Genomic DNA, 9,226 nt, shown 5'->3' on the forward strand with positions numbered 1-9,226 from the left:
TCATTATTATTTATCATGTTATCTTGATCGGTTTAAAGGAGTATTTCGTGATCTAGCATTGCTTATTCCAAATTTTCAGCTGATTCCGATTTTGCGTTTGCGAGTTATGCATGATTAAGGGGGAATAATACCCTGATTTTCATCAGTACCCTCTTCTTTTTTTTTTTCTTGCAAATTTATGAACTACATAAATATGTTCATCTTCTCATTTCCTATACTTATAAAATATATCTACCTACAAAGTGATTTTTAAACCATTTTAGAAAATCATTTTAGCCCTATATATTTTTTTGTTTACTGTAACCTAGTAACTGAGATGTGTGTTTCATAACAAACCATAATTTATTCTATTGAACATGTCCAAGTAGAATACATTAAATCCTTTGTTATACTATCTATAGAAATGTACTCACTGATTATAACACTGAATAAATTAAATAGGCCTAATCTCTTCCACATAGACACCATGTATGTATCTTCCATAATGTGTTGTTAGGAAAAGAGATTAAAAAAGGCTATAAGGTCATCAAAGGTCAGGTTATAGGTCAATTGGTTCAGGTCAAATTCAGGCGCGGCATCAATTCTGAATACATGTGATAGTCTGTGATATCATACATGTCATAATGAGGCATCAATTTTGATATTTTGTCTGTTACTGGATATATAATGGAAATGTGTGAGGTGGATATACTAAAATACCTTGGGATGTAAATGGTGAGTACAATTTAGATTGCCTAGTTGAGATGGATTGGGCAAATAAATATAAAATAGTTACCAAAATCACAAAAATGAAGCTTACGGAAAACTACCTAATATGGTGGTATAGGTGACAAAAAATACAATCTTTTTCAACATTGCTGTAGTGTGGTTGTGATAACCTGTTACCTATGGCTTAATTAAGTTTCAGTGAAATAGTGTCGCAAGTTCAAAATACAAAATATAGCTCAACATTGAAAATAGAAGCATTTTAACCGGTTCGTTTTTTGATAGTTGTAGAGCACCAAGTTCATGAAGTCATAAAAGAAATCAGGGACCGCTTATTCCCATTTTACATATCAACATTATTTCCCTAATGTGTTAGCAACACATATCCAAAATTTTAACAAAATCCGTTGATAGTAAGCTTTCCAAAATGAAGTGAATTTAAAACATCAGTGATGTACCACTTTTTGGCTTATACCATTAGAAGCATGTACGTGTCATTGATACTGATGCCACCAATTGAACGAGAAGATTTGCCCCTTCATTTTGCATACCACTTTGTCCAATTTCTTTTTCTCATTTCTTCACAAAATGCAAAAAATGCAAAAAAAATGCAATGGGTGTAGTACCCCCTTAAGTGTATTGTAGGACTAACTAAACCATTAGGATTTAGCTATGTTTCATTTGGCAAAACAAGATAATATTTTTTTAATCTAAAAAAGTTCTGTATTTTTCTGGAATGGGGAGTGCATTACTGATAAAAGCCGCTTACAAGCAAGTTGTCTACTTATATACACTGCCTAAATTCATGAAAATGTCAAAAATGTCGAATACGTCACTATGTGATACGGCCGACGATATAATTTATATGATACAAAAACTCAAACAATCAAATGGAAATACTATATCGATACACTGAGACATGGTGAGGTTTAATGTCAAGGAATGTGACATTTTATTCATTAAACGTAATCTTTTATACGACTTTTCTTCTGACACGTTTCTTAGCACTTACGCATAATACTTTAGAAGTGAATCCATTTCTTGTATCATTTGGGAAAATCGTATAATTTATATCAGTTTAATACATAACCACAGGTGTGGAATACTAATCCTCTATAATACTCGTCACCATTTACCATTATACAGTATTGGAAATTGAAGATATCTGATTGGATTATGTTACTGAAGTATAATACTTTCTTGTTATATATGAAAGATGTAATCCCGAGGTTGTAAGCCTATTTGGACGAAGCTGTGACATTATCTTACTTCATGATATCACGATATTTTTAATGCCAAGTTCAGAATTAGGTTTGAATTCAATAGTGTGGTGTTGTGTTGCACAAATACATTGGTTTAAACAGAAATTGTGTTTGAGAAAGAAAAATGTGCTCGCAATTTTAATAATAATTGTTACTTTAATTATAAAAGTAGACGCCAAACCAAAATATATACCTGGAACCGGTGAATCCAAACTTTCACAATCATTAGCATAGACTCGAAGTAGATAAACAACTCTACAAAGATCAATGCAAGAAATACCACTGCACATAAGATACGAAGAATGAGTATTACAAGTCGCAGATTGATGATTGCAATTCTAAACAACTTTTTCGTACCATCAACAAGATTGCGATAGCACAAATCTACCCTGCCATCTAGCGATAATGAACAAATTGTCGCTTGTGTTTATGCTTTGAATTTGTTTATGCGCTGTGATCTAGATGACACGGCGCTTTATAAAAGAATTGTGTATGTATGTATGTATGCTAATAATGTTGGTGATTACTCTACAAGAAAGAACACAAACCTCAGAGCAAAGATGGGCAGCTCGCAATCATACGCCGTATACGTGACGTGTGAATCACATTGCACTTTGTGGAATCAAGAGGACATCAGAACATTGCTTTTGGATATCCATCGAAGCCCTTGATACCCTGCACATCTGGTTCCGTGAGCAATGTGTTGATAGTCTCGTACCAGCAATCACCATGATCACTAGGATGATCAACTAGTCTTTGGGACAGGAACATGCGTACATCACTTCATGAAGTAGGCTCGTATCACCAAGAACATTGATCCAAACCACACTGTAGATCCAAACGTTCTCACGCACTACAGGCCAATCTCCAACTTGACTTCCATGTTCTAAGATAGCTTTGTGTGCAGCTTTAAAGCAACTTCAAACCCACCTGAATGAACATTCTTTGTATACACCATGCACCAATCTGCATACATAGCGAACTGCAGTACTGAAATCTCTCTGCTAAAGACATTTGTATCTTTAGAAGACAGATTGATGATTGCATTTCTAAAAAAACCTTTTTAGTTCTATCGACAAGATAGTACTATCAACATCGATGCAATCATCAACTTGTCTTCTAAAGACACATAATGATCTTCTTCATGCACTTGATGATGCACCTTTATGTTCTTTGATTTCTCAGCTGCGTTGGACACAATCGATTATGGACTTCTGCTGCAACGTGTTCAAAGTAGATAATTATGGCATTACCATGATGACATCCTTTTTTTGTATTCGTATGACGCGTGCTTTGGGTGTCGACTTTTCCCTATGATGTACTGTGTATGGCCTCTCGCTAGCAACCGCTGGAGGCGCATCGTATTGTGAATCGACCAAATTCTCTCAGCAATTGAAATTCTACTTATGATGAGAATATAAGGAAATAAACAGCGTTCGTAAAATGTCAAATTGCTAGTGTCTGTTTACTTTATCTATGTGCAGTCTAAAATACAGACAATTGTGTCTAACAATTTTTGTATTAGATAAAGAGCTATAAAGGGTTCAAAATAGACCATTATCAGAAATATTCCGTGTCTTGTTCAGGTATGGTAACATGTTAGTCGCTCGGACGGCGAGACCCCGTTATCTTACATCTTATTTTATTATTATCTGGTCAAAGTTGAGGGGTTTTCCCCAAAATAAAAACACCTCTAGTAATATTCTTCCAATGTGTCCTGTGTTTCTAGTGACAAATACAAGTGATTTAATCAAATCAATACAGAATTGATCTCAATTGAAATCTGTATTTGAAATGGTTTGGTAGCACACCACTCCACGCCATACATAAATTCTGCCAGTCACATTTCCCCAATATGAAATTTTTTTAAAGTAAAATTTTGATTTTAATATTACTTCATTAAAGTTTGGCGGAGGCGGGGTTCGAACTCACGGCGGCGGACTGCTTTGGATACACTATGAACCCAGCGCCTTAGACCACTCGGCCACTTGTCTTCTTGTAATTCATTTGAAACTTATTTGAACATATAATCGCAACTTCAACATAGGCCTACCACGTGACAAGCAAAGGCAGAAAACGTACCATATTTTGGAATTTTATTTGCCTAAAAACATTTATGTGTATTATTAGCGCTCAATTATTGTTATCTGTGTGTTTTATACAAACAAAAATCCAATAATAAACATAACTGGGCGTCTGTATGGACAATGCATTATATCGATTTTGACACGTGCTTGTGTCTCAGTACATTTCCATGGTCAGTAAAATACTATAGAGGAAAACCTACCATTTTCTTGTATACACGTTCGATGTTTTTATCAATTACATAAAAAGTCCATTTTAGACCCCAAATGTTTTTTCAGGAAATAAAAGATTAGATTACCATAAAAACGAAACAGTAATCTTTTGCCGGGTCTAATGTAATATTCACATAGGATTTTCAACGTTTTTTCTATCCTTATTCTTGCTCAATTAAAAAAATATTTTGGCGTATATAAAATTGAAATAAAATTCTCTGCTTCTTAAACGACATCAAATGTGCCACAATTGGGTATCACGAATCGTTATATATGATGTGCAGTTAATATTCATATTTTCTTTTATACAGAGGATGCTTCAGTTTTGACAGGAAAAATATTTTCTTCAAAACCCTCTCACTCGGTTATTTTAAAAAGGTAACCACGCTTCCCTAGAATGTGCAATAAATTAGCATTAAAATTTTTCTTATTCTAACAGCAAGCGTTTCTAGAATGTTTTATGGCGAAATGTGGTGTAGTTTGGTAGTTAATTCACTTGCACAGTTCACCTCGTGACCATTGTTATTAAAATGATTAATGAATCATGCAACTTGCACAGAGTTGTCAACGTTGGGCTACGATCTGTTTTAACACCATGACATCTTAGACAATTAAAATGTGTATAAGCAGATAGTTGTAGAACCCGGTAACGCAGTGTCCCTTTGGTACTCCCCCATTATGGGTAAGGCACAGTAATGCTTTGTACTACCAGCTTCTTGACTTGTAATGAGTACCGCGGATTACCTGCGAGGCTCACTTGGTCGGGTAGGGATTGTTGAGCGTTTTTGGGTCGGGAGACATAGGTAGATTGATTCCCTCGTCCAATGTTTTAATCAAGTGTGCTTTATTATTAAATGAAGTAGGCCTCCTTTAAAGAGGCACAATACAAACTTTTGCATTATTCCATAGAAGTGGTCTTAGGTGTCCTTTACTATATATATATTTTAATATAATATGTATAAACTTGCGTAATATATTCAGTCTTTTGACACTGTAAACGGGGTGGCACACAAAATTAATACTTATATTAAATGACTGCTTCTTATCCAGTGGACTTCGGGTATATATATAAATGCGCTTTTATAAATGCGCACGTGACATCTACAAGTCGCCATACCGTGTTCAACGATGTAAGGTACCCGGATGTGCACAAATTCCACACGCAAAAGTATAGGCGAAAATGACAGGTTACAAGGAAAAATTGGTTTTGCAAAATAGTGGCATTGATTGCAAAGGGCAAAATAATTTGACCCGTAACATAAACTCTTTATTTGGATTTTCCATTACGGAAAAGAAAAACATTATGACGGAAAAGCTAGATATAGGTGATTTAAAAAGTTATATTTCATTATTTCCGTGCTAAATGAGCGTGGCAATTGGCCATATTGATGACGAAATGTGATTCTTACTGGCATTAAGGTCAGAACTGGGTAGCTGCCGATGATGTTATTTGATAATGTTTGCACGTAGGGAACTTAGGGGGCTGTCATTTTCTTCGGAAGGACGGGGTCATGGATTTATTTATTTGGGAGTCAAGATAAGTATCCCCCGTAGTGCCGCCAATGAACTTATGACCCTAATTTTAACTCTAATTACGTAAATTGAGGAAACTATAACTTTAGCCCTTTTCGGTATAATGACCCTCTCAAACTAATAGGCTAGATGTCCCCGCCCGACCTCCTCAACTCTAACTTACTCATTCGCTCGCAAATGGACAAAAAAAACAAATTCCAAATGTGTTTTTAAGCACATTTTTGTGTCCCCCATGCTAAATCGGTAATCTGTACACCCTTTGTCACCCTTTGACGTACAATTTAGAGTATAAACACGTAGATGACTGTACATGATCTAATCACCCCGGCTGGAAGATGTTGAGGAAGACTCGTATACTATACATCACGCTCATACGTTATATGACAATTTGACGTACAATCACGTATGTGATGCATGGTTAAGCTAGTAAGTTAGATCTCGTCATGCACATTATTGTCATGGTATTATATTGTAATTGTATACGTCAATTTTGTTCAGTTTGATTCAACCGGCTTATAAAGTTTTACTTTACACGGAAGGGGAAAGTTAGCAAAAAAACAATTAATTTATGAGTGTAAAAGGGGAGGGTGGTTTTTTTTTTGGGGGGGCAAATAATATTTATAAAATTATAAGTAAGGCGAGAAAGAGAGAAACCCTGTTCTATGGGCGAACGGACCTTTCAAGTAGGGTCGGTCGGTCGGTTGGTATTTTTCTAATTTTTTTTTTTAAATAACATCAAAAAATCACAAAAATCTGTAAATAAATTTCAATTTGAGAAAATACAAAAAAAAATTGTCCTGAAATTTCCGAAATTTGGGGGTTTTTTTAGTTATGTTTGTACATGGGGGTGCTGTGCAATAATCATGATCCTTTGATATCATGCATGATTTATCCTTGCAAATTTATAGCATCGAACCTCCAGCCAATGTTCCTTGCCAGAAACAAGGTCACAGCTGTAGCCACACCTTCAATGGTCGCCATTTCAGTGATTGACAGTGATGTAATGCAAATATGGCGCTGGCCATCTGGTCACGTGCGCATTTATAAAAGCGCATTTATATATACAAACCGAAGTCTACTGATAGATAATTGCATTGAAGAGTTTCTTTTTGTACTGTGGGTATTACATATTACTTATGTAGCCTGGCCTTGTTAATATTTAAAGTTGGGTGGGATGTCCATTTTGTGCGTGGGGGTGTGTGTGGGGGGGGTCTGGTATATTTTTTTTTAGTGCAGCAGATAAAATGTGTGTCATTACCCATTAGATGTTCTATTACATGTGCTCGTTCATTTTGGATTCTTTTTGAATGGTACCTACAATATATAGGCTGGGCTAGTTGGTAAGCTGGGGTAGGGGTCCATTTTTGGGTGTCTGGTATCGGTATTGCATCAGACAAAATGTCTGTCATACCCTATTTCGTGTTCTATGAATTATGTTTGTTCATTTAAGATTTTTTTGAGTGGTACCGACAACCGGGACCGACAATATCTAGCCCGGGCTGAGTTGGCAAGCTGGGGTAAGGGTCATTTTGGGGTGTCTGTTTTCGGTATTGCAGCAGACAAAATGTCTGTCATACCCTATTTCATGTTCTATGAACTATGTTTGTTTATTTAAAATTATTTTTGAGTGGTATCGATAATATCTAGCCCGGGCTAGTTGGCAAGCTGGGGGTAGTGGTCCATTTTGGGGTGTCTGTTTTCGGTATTGCAGCAGACAAAATGTCTGTCATACCCTATTTCGTGTTCTATGAATTATGTTTGTTCATTTAAGATTATTTTTGAGTGGTATCGACAATATCTAGCCTAGGCTAGTTGACAAGCAGAGGGCGCGGCGGTACTTTTCGGGTGTCTGATACCGGTAGTGCAGGGGACTATGTGTCTGTTATTGTCCATTTAGTATTCTATACACCACACTCATTCATTTGGAATTGTTCCTAAGAGGTACATTGCTCATCTATGTTTGGCTGATTTTCAGGGGGGCCTGAGAGGGGGGTCTGACAGGCTTTTGACAGAAGTTAAAATGTCTGCACTTTGTGATGTTGATATATGGAGAACGTTGCGCACACTATGGTGGTGGTTTTGAATGGTACCACGCTCATCTACCCTGAACCTATTTTTCTAGCTATTTGGAGGGCCCCCTGGGGCATACAAAGTGGGTGGAACCCGGCAGACACGACATTCCGTTAATTTCAAGTGACCCCCTACACACGTTTGTGGTCAGATATTGGTACCTCGTTCGTCTACCAAAATGTCTTTCTCCTGACGGTCTAAAATGTTAAAATGAAGAAGCTGGCCAAATTTATATAGCATAGATTATCAGGAACAGGAAGGAAAAAATAAGAAACAAAGCAAAACAACAAAATAAAAACAAAACAAAAACAAAACAAAACAATAATGATTCAGTACGCAAGAAATTACCTTTTATCTTAAGCCTATAGAAATCGGCCGTCAATGTTAACTTCAGTAGATAGTCAAAATAATAATCATTAAAAAATCATTAAATTATCATTAGGGCCTTTTAGGCCCTAAATGCTATCTACAGTAACTAGCAAGCAAACCAAAAGGCATGCAAAAAAATAATGTTCCAAAAAACATTGCCTAACACGCGTTCCAGATGATGATTCAGTACGGCTAATCTGAGAATTCAGTACGCAAAATCCCGGCGCATAACGGCTATAATTGGCAGCGGGCTTAGGCCGAATGCAAAGCTACAAAGAAATGTTAAAATGAAGAAGCTGACCAAAATTTTAAACGGCATTTAGGCCTATATAGCATAGATTATCAGGAACAGGAAGGAAAAAAAGAAACAAACAAAACAACAAAATAAAAACAAACAAAAACAAAACAAAGCAAAAAACAATGATGATTCACTACGCCAGAAATAATGGTCCGTATGCATTAAAGAGTTAGACTGGGTCTAAAGTTAGACCTGGTCTAAGTGGAATTTAGTTCCATCAGGAATGGTCCTTTACTCTTATTTCCTTCCAAGAGTAGCTAGCAAATTTTAAAGATTTAAATGCCAAGTTCAAAAATAACAAAAAATAACTTAAGAAAATGAAAAGGAAAACATCCTTTCTCCTGGTACTAAATCCGGTCTAACTCTTTTGTGCATACGGACCAAAATCTTTTATCTTAGGCCTATATAAACTCGCCGTCATTGTTAACTTCAGTAGATAGTCAAAATAATAATCATTAAAAAAATCAATAAACATATAGAAAGAAATAGAGGTATTAATTATTTTCTTTGTAGGCTCTAAATGCTATCTACAGAAGATAGCAAGCAAAGCAAAAAACATGCAAAATAATAATGTTCCAAAAACACGCATTCTAGATGATGATTCAATACGGCAAATCTGAGGATTCAGTGCGCAAAATTCCGGGTCAAAATGGCTATAATTGGCAGCGCGCTTAGAAAAAAATAGCCAATAT

The sequence above is a fragment of the Amphiura filiformis genome, chromosome 6 (genome assembly GCF_039555335.1).
Source record: "Amphiura filiformis chromosome 6, Afil_fr2py, whole genome shotgun sequence".
In the NCBI taxonomy this organism is placed as follows: domain Eukaryota; kingdom Metazoa; phylum Echinodermata; class Ophiuroidea; order Amphilepidida; family Amphiuridae; genus Amphiura; species Amphiura filiformis.